The following is a 14,175-nucleotide window of genomic DNA, read 5'->3' on the forward strand; positions in this document are numbered from 1 at the left end:
ATGTAACTATGAGCATCACCCAATAAGTGACTTACTACTCCCTGAGTTTACATAGGTTGAGAATGAATAGAAGCTCCCTGTTATTTCTCAAGGTTTTTTGTATGAGCTCATAGGTATTGGAGGCAAGTGGTGGTTGGGCAGTCGTGATACATTTCAGGAATTCTCCAGAAATTAAGGAGACACTTCAGTCACCCTGTAACTCACAAGAGTCACTTTATCACTCAATCCTCTTTAACCTTTAGGGTTGGTGAATTTGCACAAAAATAATTCAAAGGAAATCTAGTAGTTAATTTATCAATTCTGGTTACTAAAGATACCCACATTCTGGACACGAAGCCCAGGAAAAGTGTCATCACCTCTCCGACAACATGCATAAAAAACATAGCTGAAATAAGAAAAGGAAAGTGATTCTCAGAACCCAGCATATGTGTCTCTTGTTACTGCATTGTGAGAATTTTCACCATGAGAATAAAAAAGGGCACTCTGGGAGGAGGAGACAGCCATGGGAGGGAGGTGTAAACAAGAATGGCACATTGCAGAACTGCAGCTAAGGGACGTGGCTCACACTGAGTGGCTACTGCCTGGCAGGCACTGTACTAGGTTCTCCACCTGTGTCATTTCACTTAATTATCACAGCAAGCCTACCCAGAAGACATGATTTTTTTCCATTTTATAGGTGATAAAACTGAGGCCCCAAGGGGCCGAGTGACTTAAAAGAGGTCTCACAGCTCATGAATGGCAGAGCCAGATTCAGAAACAGGTCTGCCTGCTTTGAAAGCCTATGTCACTTCCTCCGGAGACTCAGGACCCTGGGGAGGGAGTAGGATAATAGACACTCTCATATACCGCTAATAGGAGTGTAAATTGGTTCCACTTTTTAGAGAGAAATTTAACAATGTCTGTCAAAATGTTAAGTGTACGCAACCATCAGATTCAGCAACATTGTCTTCTGGGAATTTATCCTAGAGATGCACTTTCACAATTACACAATGATGTACGTCTAAGGGTGTTCATACTGGCATGGTTTGTAATAGAGAAAAACTGAAAGCATCCTAGGTATCCCTTAACAGGAGACTGGTTATAGTAAGGACCACACTATCAAATACACTGCACTCATTAAAAAGAAAAAGGTAAATCTATGTGGATACATGAAAAGATAGTCTTGATATTGCTCAATAAAAAAGGAAGCTGCATAAGAGCATCGACCTGTGAGGGTGGATGGCGGGAGTATGGTCCTTTTGGAAGCATGCACCATTTGCGATTATCAGTGGTGATCTAGGGAGTGGTGAACCTGAGGGTGGTTCTTGGTAAAGTGGAGAGGGAAACTTTTACTTTCACTTTGTAGCATTCTAATGTGATTTTTTTTCTAATAAGCAAGAATTACTTTCATAATAACAGAAAAAATTTTTACAAAGGCCCTTTGTGAACTTAGAAAATAATGGAAGGTTTTTACAACACAAAAATGAAGTGGGTCAGGATCTGTTGGAGAATAAAGGGAAGGCAGATGATGATTAGGGAGCTAATGATTGCCAAAGGTCATATATGTCTTCATGCTAATTGCCAACACAGATTTACAAAGAACTTCAGCGCTGGAGGGAGTACACCTTGAAGGCAGAGGACCAAAAAAGAAACTCTTCATGGTATTTTGGATATCTTGTCAAACCAACCTTGAAATGCTCTCATAGTCTCTCAACCCCATTCAGTGCCTGGAATCTTCAACATATTGTTCTATTCATACACAGCACAATTGGTATAAAGGGGGCCTAGTAGGCAGCTCAGGTAGGAAGACAAGTCCTTTTCCCCCAAAAAACTTGGCTGCTGCAAACCATACTATTCTCAGGATGGATGGGGGTCATGAGTGGCAGCTGTAGCCCTTTGTGCATGGAAATATTCTTCCTCTGATGTGGAGGCAGATTGCATTTGCCTGATTAATCCAGCTGTACACTGGAGAAATGAGAAAAGGCCCAAGCAACCCATATGTGCTATAGATTCTAAAAGGAGCTGAGCTGATCAACAGGGGTTTTTTGCCACTGCTTTTTCTGATAATGTCAGCATGGCCAGTATTATTCCATTGGTTTTCTTCACTCTTAGGCTAAATGAAATTCATGCCAAGTGAATTCCTCTGAGATGTTTCAGACATTTCAGGGCACTTTTTGCAGAACTCATGACTGAATACTTGTTCTGAACTTTTGGCATGGAAATACGTTTTTTCAGTTTTCTCCTAACTGCTCGATGCTTCCTATTCTTCTAATTTTGTTTCAGTTAGGTTTCCTTAGGCTGTTAAAGCCACCATTTGCACTTTTCCTAATAATAACAATGATAGCTAATATTTATTGGGGCTTATTAAGAGCCATGTCCATTTAAAGTATTTTATATAAATCAATCAGTTTAATCCTCATTACAAACCTATGAAGTAGGTACTGTTACTACCTCCATTTAACAGATGAAGAAAGCATAGATTAAGAGGTCAAGGAACTTGCTCAAGCAATAGAGCTAGGATTCAAAGCAGCTCAGTCTCTCCAAAGCATGTTTATTTAACTACATGCTCTATTACATCACAATGAAGGTAACTATCTGTCTTGTAGGAGACAGTAGAACAGAAAATCTATCTGAACAAAGATAATTCTTATGTTCTCAGCAGTCTGGGTATCTCTTCCCTGTTTTTCTCTCCTCTCCAGAGAATTCTCAATTCATTCTCCTTAACATGGAGAGGAACTCTACCCAGAATCCTCAGCTTCACCATCAACCATGCCTCAAGGCTCTAGCTCCTTTCCTGCCAACTCAAGCCCACATTGATGTCTTCCTCTAATGACAATGTTTGCCTTTGTTGGCAGTACCATACGATTAGCACATATTTTAAAAATATCCTATTATCTAATTATCTAAAATACATAATTTAACACGTTCTTCCGATCATGCCTTTCTCCCCAGGCTTTAAAGGGTATATCAGACACTTCTTGGACTTCATCTCACATCCTCTCAGCCCACCTTCTATTCCAACTTCTACTGCAACAACAAGCTGTGCTCAGGAATGACCCGACAGGGATCTTGTCACAGGTGGATCATAAATTTATTATACTCTCTAGCCTGAGCTTCTCTGATAACCTGAGTGGATATCTGCAGGAATTAGCTTAGCACTCACACATAAGCATTCCGAGGGATTAACATCCTTTGAAGAAACCCTTGACTAATAAGGATGGAAACTGGTAGTAGAACTGCTCTCTTCTGCCCTTGTGTAGAAGATTATGAGACACATTCTGGATGGCCCACAGTGCTGATCAGATTAATAATGCCCATTTTTATAGCTTTCTCTATAAGGACAATTGGGGAAGAGGCATATGGATGGACTTAGGAGGAAAAATGTAATGAGTAAAGATTATTGATTCTCATATAAATATCCACGAGCATCATTCATAGTGAATCAATAGAACATCAACATCAACAACCAAGTGGAGAGGATGACCTGTCTTCTGGATGTCAGTGAGCTTCTCTCCATGCCTGCTTCAGTACTGCGCAATGGGTTCATATTCATAATGACAGGGATAGAGATGAAGTGAGGGCACAACAGCATCAACTCTCTTTCACTAAGACTAATATAGTCCCTGTCATGGCTGAATATCCATCCATTAAGGAGACTAGTCAATTAATTGGTAGCAAGCTGATTACATCAGACCCAATGCCGTTACGGGAATTGGCACCTCCTTTGGATATGTTTGCCTCCCCTAACCATATTGTTGCTGCCAACACTACTATCTGAGGATTTATATAATGCCTTCTTTGCCAGTATGGGATCCCACCAACATTGCCTCAGACTAAGGGACCTATCTGATAGTAAAAGAGAATATGATAATGGGCACATGTCTATGAGACTGATTGGTCTTGCACTGTACTTGATCATCCAGAGACAGCCAGCAGTAGAATAATGGAAGGGCCTATTAAAGCTGCATTTAAGGTGCTAGCTTTAGCATAATACCATATAAGGTTAGACTGCAACCTCCAGCATGCAGTATATAAAGAACCAACAGTGTAGATCCTCTATAGCTAGAATATATAGATCCAAGAATCAATGGGTAGAAATCAGATTGGTTCTTTTCACTATCATTCTCAATGATCCACTTGTGAAATCTTATTAAGGAAAATTGACCCAATTACTAGGAGAAACTAGGTTTCCTACTACACAATGCAGGTAATAGGACAGAAAAGAATATTATCTAGGACCCAGGGATTCAAGCCATCTTTTGGTGAAAACTCCATACCTGATAACTGGAACTGGAACTGCAGCCACCTCAGTCCATAAGGGTTAAAGCAACTCGGGCCTCTTGGGGATGCAGATCTAAGTTGCCCCATCTAGAAAGTAACCAAGACCAGCTGAAGTGTTGACAATAAGTAAGGGAAATCTAGAATGAGTAGAAGATGAATATGATAAATATCAATTACAGTCTTGGGACCAGTAGTAGCAGTGGGGATTGGATATCATTACATTAACCTTCCATTCCCCCAACTTTTTTTTTTTTTTTAAAGTAAGCTCAATGCCCAACATGGGGCCTGAACTCACAACCCTGAAATCAAGAGCTGCATGCTCCACCAACTGAGCCAGCCTGGTATGCCCACATTAGCCTTCCTCTATCAAGTCTTGAAGGTTCTGTGAAGAAAAAGGTAGCACAATAGGGGATAGAGAATAGCAGGGTGGGGTGATTATTTTAAAAAGAGTGGTCAGGGAAGCTGTCTCCGATTATGTGACATTTGAACAGAAACTTAAGTAAAGTAGAAGAGCAAACCATAGGGGTACATGGGGAAGAACATTCCAGAAAGAGATGTTAGCCAGTCCAGAGGTTCTGAAGCAGGAGCGTTTGAGGAGGCTGGTATAGCTAAGGGGGAGTGAACAAAGAGAGAGTAGTAAGAGATGTGCTCTGGAAGCCCAGACCATGAAGGGCACTTAAGTGAAGACTTCGGATTTTATTCTGTGTAAAATAGGGAGCCATCAAGCACATTTTAAAAAGATGTTAGTGCTCTGTGAATTGGCTGTAGGGGGACAAGGAAAAGAAATGGTAAGGACTATTGCAGTAGGGTGTTTAGGATCTCATTTAAGATGGGTTTTAAGATGGATCTCATTTAAGATGGAGTTGCCAAACATTGGGTTTTGGATAAGATTGGTGTTACTTTTCTTCAGGGCTGGCTTTAAACTACTCCTAAGCAAAAAACAAAACAAAACAAAACTCTTCTACTTCTTATAAATCTTTTATAATGCATAACACAGCCCAATGGGACTAGTAGTAAAGGCTCAGAAAATGCCTATCATTTTGTGATTAAAACATCTATTTGGTCTTTGCTAAGAACTCATAGAAATAATGTCTCTCCATTGAAAAACGTAAGTGACATGTGGTTCCCAAGATCTGGTCTATAATTTTAACATAAATCGCCTGAACTCATGACAGAAATCATGCTCCTCGCCACACACAGATCTTCTCTTTGAAGTCTCGTAACAGTCCTGGAAGGTGGGGTTACTCTGTGCAAGTTTACAGACGAAAAAACAGACACTTGGTGGGGGGTGTTGAGTATGTTGCCCCAGATCATTAGGGAGTAAGGGACAGAGCTCTGGACTTGAATCATGGGCTGATTCTAGAGCCTATCCTCAACAATGACAACTCTGAACTACTCACCATAGAGAACTTTGGGAAACTCCCACGTTCTTGGGTGGCTTAATCTTATTTTTATAATCTTTCAGATTCTTCTGATTATGCAAAATAGCTAACATTAACAGGAAGAGCTGATTTTTAAAAGTTTCATTTGCCTGGAAGAAAATAAATAGGCCGGTGATTCTATTTGTTTGTTGAGATCCCCTAAGTTAGAATGATTCTCTTGCTTTTGGAAATCATTTGCTCCAATGACAAGAGTGGGTGGGCATTTCATTCCAGCTCTTTTTATGGTATCTGTTGCAGTTACCCTGCAGTGTGACTTTTTTCTCAGAAAGCCATAGTACTGTCTTATTTCTACTTAAAAAAAAATCATTAGTGTAGTTGCATTGCAGAAGAAGGGAAAAAACAGATGTGTGATCTGCCCATGAAACAGAGTAGTTGCCCCACACAAGCTCAGCCTTTTTCATGTTCTAGCTGTAAGCCTGTCCTCATGCTGGGGTGGAGAAGCTCATTACTGCTCAGAGTAACCAAGAAACCAGGGCTGGGCAAAGGGAAGAGGGAGACCAAAGGCCCAGAGTGCTCCCACCAAATTGGATCCTGGAAAGTCTGACATGGGGGCATCTACTACAGTCACTCAGCAGCCACTTGCTTTTCATGACGAAACAGGAGGAATAAAGGAGGTCATTCTAATGGACTAGAGCATTGCCCAGTATTTGCAAGTGGGTAGAAGGGTGGTCATGTGGGATAATGGGCGCAAAGAGTAGCAGATACTCATTTGTCCAGCCTGTAAATACCCAGTTTTGATGTTTTGTCGAATCTGCATCTCTCACAGAAGGATAATGAAGTGTCTGCAACTCAGAAGATCTTCCAAGGCTTAGACACGGCACTCCTTCTCACTCTTCCTTGCCACTTCTATCTTACTGGCTGCCCTCGCACTTTGTGCTAGTGAACTTCTGCCGCTGGACTCGGCATGCCCTGCCTAAATGGCATTTTAGCATGGATGTCCCCAGGTGCCTAGCAGCCTTGCCTAGATTAACGTGTCAGTGGCATATGGCGCAAATGGCCTGTCGTTCAGTCCCAGAATCAGTTTAATATATCTTCCAGGCTGCTGAAGTCTTTGGCATGATGCCTGTGGCCCCGGTGTTTGAGGAAGGACAGCAAAATCGTCTGAAAATTATGTAGAGTGAATTTTCTTGTGTGAGAGCCAGAATCTGACTTCCTGCCTTTCTGCATTTCTCTCTCTCTCGCTTTCCCCTGGTATCTAAAGAAATAAGCATACATTCTGACATAGGGTGCCTAGGACAAAAAATAATTCAGAGAAAAATTTTTTAATATGTGCCATTTCCCTTTTGGGCCCCACATCTTGCTCTTCCTCCATAAAGAGAAGTACCTAGCTTGTGCTTTTTAAACACTGTTACATTTGGTCCTCTTTTTAAAAGCCCTCTGTGGAGGTATTAGATCCATTTTGCAGACAAGAAAACTGAGGCTGAGACAGATTTTTTTTTTTTAAATGTTGCCAAAAACGTATTACACGGAAGTGGCAGAATAACAGTTCAGACCCAGGTCTGTTTACCTCACAGTCCAAATTCTTTCCACTCTGAGTCCACATATAGGTCTGAACTGATATTGTGCCTGCATCCGAGCATCTCTCGGGAGGGGGAGATTTTGAACTGCATTGAACTGCAGTTCAATGGGCAGAGCTCACAGTGGTCAGCGTCTCCATTGGTGTTGTCAGCAAGAGCTCCAGGATTCTTCTCTACAATCTCCTCATCATGCTCTTCTCTCAGTGTGTTTAATGGTGGGTCATTGTTACTGTTTAGTTGCCTGATGGGTTTGTCACTCCTAAATCCAAGTGACGAAGCAGGTCCTGCTGTCCTTGGGATTATCCCCTCTTGATGAGTGATGACCTCAGGACTGGAGACAGCTGACCTGCAGGCAGAGAGAGGGGGATGTCAAAGGTGCCTCCAGCTCAATTTGGACTGATGAACCGGAATAATTCTGGCAGCAGGGCTCATGGAATTGGCCTCAACCAGCAATCTCTCTCAATTTTTTGTGTTTGAGTGGAGTGTTTAGGCAATTTTTCACTTACACCCTCTCTTTTCTATTACAGGCATTTGAAAAACACTATCACCTGTATTAGTTGTTACCACGGTACCAAACAATTATCACGGAACACAACTGCATTTGCTGGCTACTCTTTCCTGCCTGTCTGCTCAGCTTTGCAAGAATCTTTCATGTAAAATGCCTCTCAGTTCGTTATTCTGTCATCAAAATGCTATACCTGCTTCAAGGCCCTGTTCAATCATCTCCTTCAAGAAACCTCCTCCAAATCTGTCTATCCAAATAAATTATGGAATAATTATTATTACTCCAAATTCCTTACAATGATCATAATAATGATACTTTAAAGCTGTCTAGTTGTCTGGTTGTTTTCTTGAATAAGTAATATCATTGGCCCAACATTTAAATGTGTACATTGTACAAATACTCAAAGTGAAAAAAGTAAGCTCTCAGTTTCTGAGCCTTTTAGAGATATTTTAATCTATACATGTGCTTTTTAAGAAATCCATCAATAATATAGGAGGATAATTGTTAACCTATGTTAGAGTTAGGTAAGAGATACTATGCTAAGTAAGCACTTTATGTGAAATATTTCATTGAGTCCCCCCCACAACTTTATGACAGGGACTCATATTATGCATATTTACAAATGAGGGAAGGGAGGCTCAGAAAAGTTAAGTAACTAGCTGCTGATCACAGTTATAACATGGCAGAATTGGAGTTTGACATTAAGCTGTCTAGCTGCAGAGCTAAGTGCTTCACCACCATTCTACAGGCCTCCAAACCACCCTCTCGTCCTCTCATATATCTATATCTGGTTTTCCAGCTGCATTGAAGGACATTTAGGAGGAAAGGAAGCTGTGCAGTACAGCTAATGGAAAGTGTGCTTGGGAAGCAAATTCTTTTTTTTTTTTTTTTAAGAGAGAGAGAATCTTTTTTTCTTAAGATTTTAAAAAATTTATTTGTTTGACAGACAGAGATCACAAGTAGGCAGAGAGAGAGAGAGAGAGGAGGAAGCAGGCTCCCTGCTAAGCAGAGAGCCTGATGTGGGGCTCGATCCCAGGACACTGAGATCATGACCTGAGCTGAAGGCAGAAGCTTAACCCCCTGAGCCACCTAGGCACCCCAGGAAGCAAATTCTGACCATGAGACTTACTATCTGTGTGACCACAGTAAGTTTTCAAAATTCTTTGAATCACTGTTTTGTTATCAGGAAAGTGGGAAAATGCTACCTACCCCCAGAGAGAGACAGAAGTGTGGTGAGGAATAAAGGGGAGCAGAGGGGGAATAAAGAATGGCACGTAAGAGACATTCAGAAATGGTAGGTACTTTATCAAGAGCCATGTCTTTTTTAAAGATCCATTTGCTGGCTTCCACTGTCCTGTGCAGAGCTGGGAGGAAATGCCCACATGATGTGTGGCATAATACATCATAATACAGATCTAGCCTTTTGGATGGCAGGAAAATCTCAAAAGCCATCCCTGAAAGTAAATGCAAGGTGAGAGGCTCTTGTACCTAATGCCAATGGGACGTTTGTTGGCTGCTCAAAGAAATGTATGGAGTAGCACGGAAGACTGGCCTAGCAGTTATATGCATTATAAACCTGCTCTGAGGTTAGTAAGGAGAAATGGAGTGACTAAGACAAGAAAGACAGGAAATACGCAGGGACTTTGCCTGGAGCCCTCTTTCCCTAGACAACCCCATGGTAACTCCTTTAGTTCCTTCCAGCCCCCAACTCCACTTTATTTTCAATTTTTTCCCACGCTTTTCACCATCTATCATATGATATAATTATCCTGTTTATTGCATTTGTTTCTCACTGTCTGACTCCTCCAGAATATAAGCTCCTGAGGGCAGGGTCTTTGCTTTCTTTGCTGATGTATCCTAAACACTCACAACAACAGTGCCTGGGACCAGTAAGTTTCTGTTGGAGGAATATGTTTTCCAGATAAGGAAACTGAGGTTCAGTGACTTCACTTGGATAAGTTTGTTAGCTAATAACAGAGTCAAGACTAGAACTCCATTTTTCTGCCTCCCATTCCAGCTTTCTACTAAATCATTCTCCAGGATAGAGGAGTATATGTCTAGGATTAAGGAATGATTCGGCTGTTGAGAAATCAAGACAAGACTGGAAATGAATGCATATAGACAAAATAACTGAACCATAAAAGTGACAGCAGGAAAAAAATCATAGATGTGGATGGTTGTGTTGATTTTTTTCAGAATTTTGTTTAAGTACCTGAGACTCTGCTGTCAGTTTATCTAGTGAAATAAGATTCATGATCAATGTGTAGAGACGGAAATTTCAGACCTCATTATACACAAACTGAAGATTATTCCTTTGCTGTCACTGCAGCATTTGACACGCCAGTGAAAACAAAAGGAAATCTGTCTCAGACGCCCCTTTTAGCTTTGACAGATGTGGAAACGCATGAGTTTGGGACGTTAATTTTTGGTTGGATGTTAACTGTGAGCACGTCCGGAGATGATAGCACCTGGCTCACACCTAGATGAAGCCCAAGTGATGCAATCAATTTCAGTCCTGGACCCCGTCCTCCAATCCCACTTGCTTCTCTTATCTCAAAAACAAAGGCAGTCTCTGCCTTTTCCCAGGCTAATCTTACACCTGAGCTTTCGGTCACGTCCCCTCCTCTTGTCACTCTCTTTCTTGAAACTTAAACCTGTCCTTTCCCCCACAATGTGCAGATATGTTCAAATCTCCTCCCTGCCAAAGCAAGATAATGAAAACCTCCCAATATTCTCTTGAATCAATGAGCTGATGATGTGTAACAAAGTGCCCCCCAAAAATGGCTTGAAGCAATAACCGTTTTTATTAACTCATAGTTTAGTGAGTCCTTCAGGAAGTTCTGTTGAGCTGAGCCAGGCTCCCCTGACTTCAGCTGGACCTGAAATCTTGACTGTACATCCTCATGAGTTATGCAGTCAGCTGGTGGTCGGCTGGGGCAGGGTGGTCAAGGATGATCTCCCTCATGTGCCTGGCAATCAGTGAGTTATTAATTATGGTGAAGTGGGGGGATGGGCCACTGATCACTTACCCAGCAAATTAGCACGGGCTAGTCCAGCCAGGCAGGATTTCGAGAGAGCAGAAGTACACAGGGCCTTTTTAGCTGGCACACACTATCACTTCCACTTCATTTTATTGGCAAAAGCAAGTTTTAAGGCCAGCTGGGGAGCAAGGAAATAGATCCTACTTCTTGGTGGGAGGAGCTGCAAAGTCACATAGCAAAGGGTGTAGAGTCAGGGAGGGTGAAGCTTTAGGTCAGTTTGCAACCACTGTACTTTATCTCTCTTCATCCTTAAGCTTCTGCCCAGATATCTCTTTTCCTTCACATCCAAACTTCTAGAGAGGGTAGCTGTCTCTTGTGTTACCTACTTTCTTACGAACCAGTCACTCCTCACCCAAATGACCTCATCTTATTTTTCTTTTATTTATCTGAGAGGGAGAAAGAGCAAGAGAGAAAGAGCACAAGCTGGGTGAGGGGCGGGGTGGGGAGGAAGCAGACTCCCTGCTGAGCAGGGAGCCCCATGCAGGGCTCAATCCCAGGAGCCCCATGCAGGGCTCAATCCCAGGACTCCTGGGACCTGAGCTGAAGGCAGATGCTTAAACTACTGAGCCACCCAGGTGCCCAATGCCTCATCTTATTACCACCACTCCATTTTGATGCAACTGCTCTCTTTAAAGACAATACCTCAAATATTTAATATAAATTACCTTCAGCATTCATTTTACTTAACCCCAATGTACAATTTGACCCATATGGTCATCCCCTCTTCCTTAAAACTCTCCTCCCTTACCTTCTATGATTCACTTTCTCCTGACTCTTTTTCTACCCTTCCGACCATTCCTTCTCAGATTCCTTGGCTCAGTTATGTTCCTCCTCTGGCCAGTCAGTGTTAGTATTCCCCATGTTTCTGTTGTCTTACTTTTTTTTTTTTTTAAGATTTTATTTATTTGACAGAGATCACAAGTAGGCAGAGAGGCAGGCAGAGAGAGATGGGGAAGCAGGGTCCCCGCTGAGCAAAGAGCCTGATTTGGGGCTTGATCCCAGGACTCTGGGATCGACCTGAGCCGAAGGCAGAGGTTTCAACCCACTGAGCCACCCAGGTGCCCTGTTGTCTTACTTTTCCTTTCCTTCCTTCCTTGCTGTTTTCATGCCTCTCTCTCCCTTCTTATGCTAAATTCTTTCTGGAATCTAATCTAGTTAAGTGGATACTACATCTCTATTCTAACTCATCTGTTGACCTACAGGAATAGAGTGTCAATGCCTAGTGGAGGTTACTATGGACTTCTCAGATGTAAAGTGTGTCTAAAACCGAACTTAATATCGTTCTATCTTTTTTTTTAGATTTATTTATTTGTTTATTTGACAGAAAGAAATCACAACTAGGCAGAGAGGCAGGCAGAGAGAGAGGGGGAAGCAGGCTCCCCGCTGAGCAGAGAGCCTGATGTAGGGCTTGATCTCAGGATCCTGGGATCATGACCTGAGCCGAAGGCAGAATCTTAACCCTCTGAGCCACCCAGGTGCCCAATATCTTTCTTTCAAAACGTGATTCTGTCTTCAATTTCTCTATTAACAGTTTTGCAAATCTTTAGATTCACTGAGCTAGAAACTGGAGACTGTCCTTAACTCTTTCTGCCCTGCGCTCCTACAACTCAGGATACTAAATCCTATCAAATTCCACCTCCCAAGTATCCCTTCAGATTCACCCCGTCCTCCCCACTTCTCCCTGAGTTCAGGGTCTCATCCTCAATTGCCCACCTAATGCTGGAGGCTTTTACCAGCTCCCCTGATCCCTCTTTGCAGCTGGGTATGTTCCTGAAACACAAATCAAACTGTGTTACTCCTCTGTCTCATACACTGCCACTGGCTCATTTCTGCCCAGATAAAATTTGAACTTTGTATTAGATGGTGATCATCATCTACAGAAAAAAAAAAAATGTATTCCATGTCATTTCAGAAATAGAAATGTAGGGGCACCTGGGTGGCTCGGTCGTTTCAGTGTCTGCCTTCAGCTCAGGTCGTGATTCTGAGGTCATGGGATAGAGCTCCCCATGGGAGGGGGGGTGTCTCTGCTTGATGGGGAGCCTGCTTCTCCCTGCCGCTCCTCCTGCTCATGCTCTCTTTCTCTCTGTCAAATAAATAAAATCTTTTAAAAAAAATAAACAAAAAATAAAAAGAAAATATTATAAGGAAACAGTGATGGACTTGGCACAATTATGATATGTCAATGCATCTTCACCCTTGTAAAAAAAAATGTACCATTGGTGAGCCATGTTGGGAGAGATTGATAATGGGAGGGGCTTTTCTTATGTGGCAATAGGGACTGTTCAGGAAATCTCAGCAACTTTCTCTCAGTTTTATTGTAGACTTAAAACTGCTTTAATAAAATAAAGTTTTTTTTTGTTTTGTTTTGTTTGTTTGTTTTTTTAAAGAAGGAATCCTAAGGAAAGGAAAGAGAGATGGAAGAGAGGGAGGGGCAGACTTTCATGAAGGAAGATGTACAACCAGGCAGCATGGGAGTTCATTGGGATAGTGTCCCATGTCTGCTGGCTCCTGTCTTGCTTTCTTGTGTTCTTCAGATCTGCTTCATGCCGTGACTTTGCTGCATTCTCCTGCAGACTCCTCTCTACTCTCTCCTCACCACCCCCTACATGTTCATCAAGCACGTGGCCCCCCCACAGGCATTCTCAAGCCAAGTCTACCTAACCTTCATATCTCCTAGAGTAAGTTGCTGAGAAAGGAAATCAGATTGTTTTAGCTTATGAGTCAAGTAAGCTCATATGGACCAAACAGGCCAGCCTGAGGTTCTCATCTTCAGTACGATCTGTAGAGAGTAATGTTCTTAAAGAACACAGAGTAGGCTGAGCAGATAACTTAGGCCTACTGTATTCCTTAATACGGCATGGTATTTTTCTATCAACTTCGATTCTTCTCCCACGGCAATGCATTATCCACTCCAACCACATAGAATTATTCCCCATTCCCTGAACATGTGCTCTTTTTCATATGCTATTCCCAATAGCTGCCATATTCTTCCCTTCCCTAACTTCCTGGGAATCTCTTTTTATTCTTCAATGGTCAGTTCAAATGTCACCTCCTCAATAAAGCCCACCCTTGCCCCTGTTAGTTGCTCTCTTCTCTGGGAATGCTTAGCACTTTGCACTTAGCTCAATTAGACTATAGATCACACCAAATTGAAATTGTTTACCCCTTTGCTAGATTATAGGCTTTTTTTTTTTTAATTGGCAGGCACTATTCCCAGTAGCTAGTACAGCATTGGGCTCATACATAGAGACCCGAAAAGCTTGCTGAATGGATAAAGATGTGAATGACCAAAGTCTCTCCACCAGTGGTTCTCAAAGTGTTCTCCTGAATCAGAAGCATCAGCATCATCTGGGAACTTGTTACAAATAAAAATTACTGGGCCCCACCACAGACCTACTCAATTAAAAACT

General features: G+C 42.1%; 1 long non-coding RNA gene across 1 annotated transcript; it reads right to left on the reverse strand.

The window, feature by feature from the left end:
• Window positions 1–7,117: 7,117 nt before the first annotated feature.
• Window positions 7,118–12,759, reverse strand: LOC123387361. The gene is made up of 2 exons (XR_006601813.1): window positions 12,698–12,759; window positions 7,118–7,565 (listed from the first exon to the last, which is right to left on the reverse strand). It is a non-coding gene; the product is annotated as an uncharacterized LOC123387361 (long non-coding RNA).
• Between the last annotated feature and the right edge of the window lie 1,416 nt (window positions 12,760–14,175).

This window comes from Mustela putorius, unplaced genomic scaffold, assembly GCF_011764305.1.
Source record: "Mustela putorius furo isolate JIRA1106 unplaced genomic scaffold, ASM1176430v1.1 tig00003853_pilon_pilon_pilon, whole genome shotgun sequence".
NCBI lineage: Eukaryota > Metazoa > Chordata > Mammalia > Carnivora > Mustelidae > Mustela > Mustela putorius.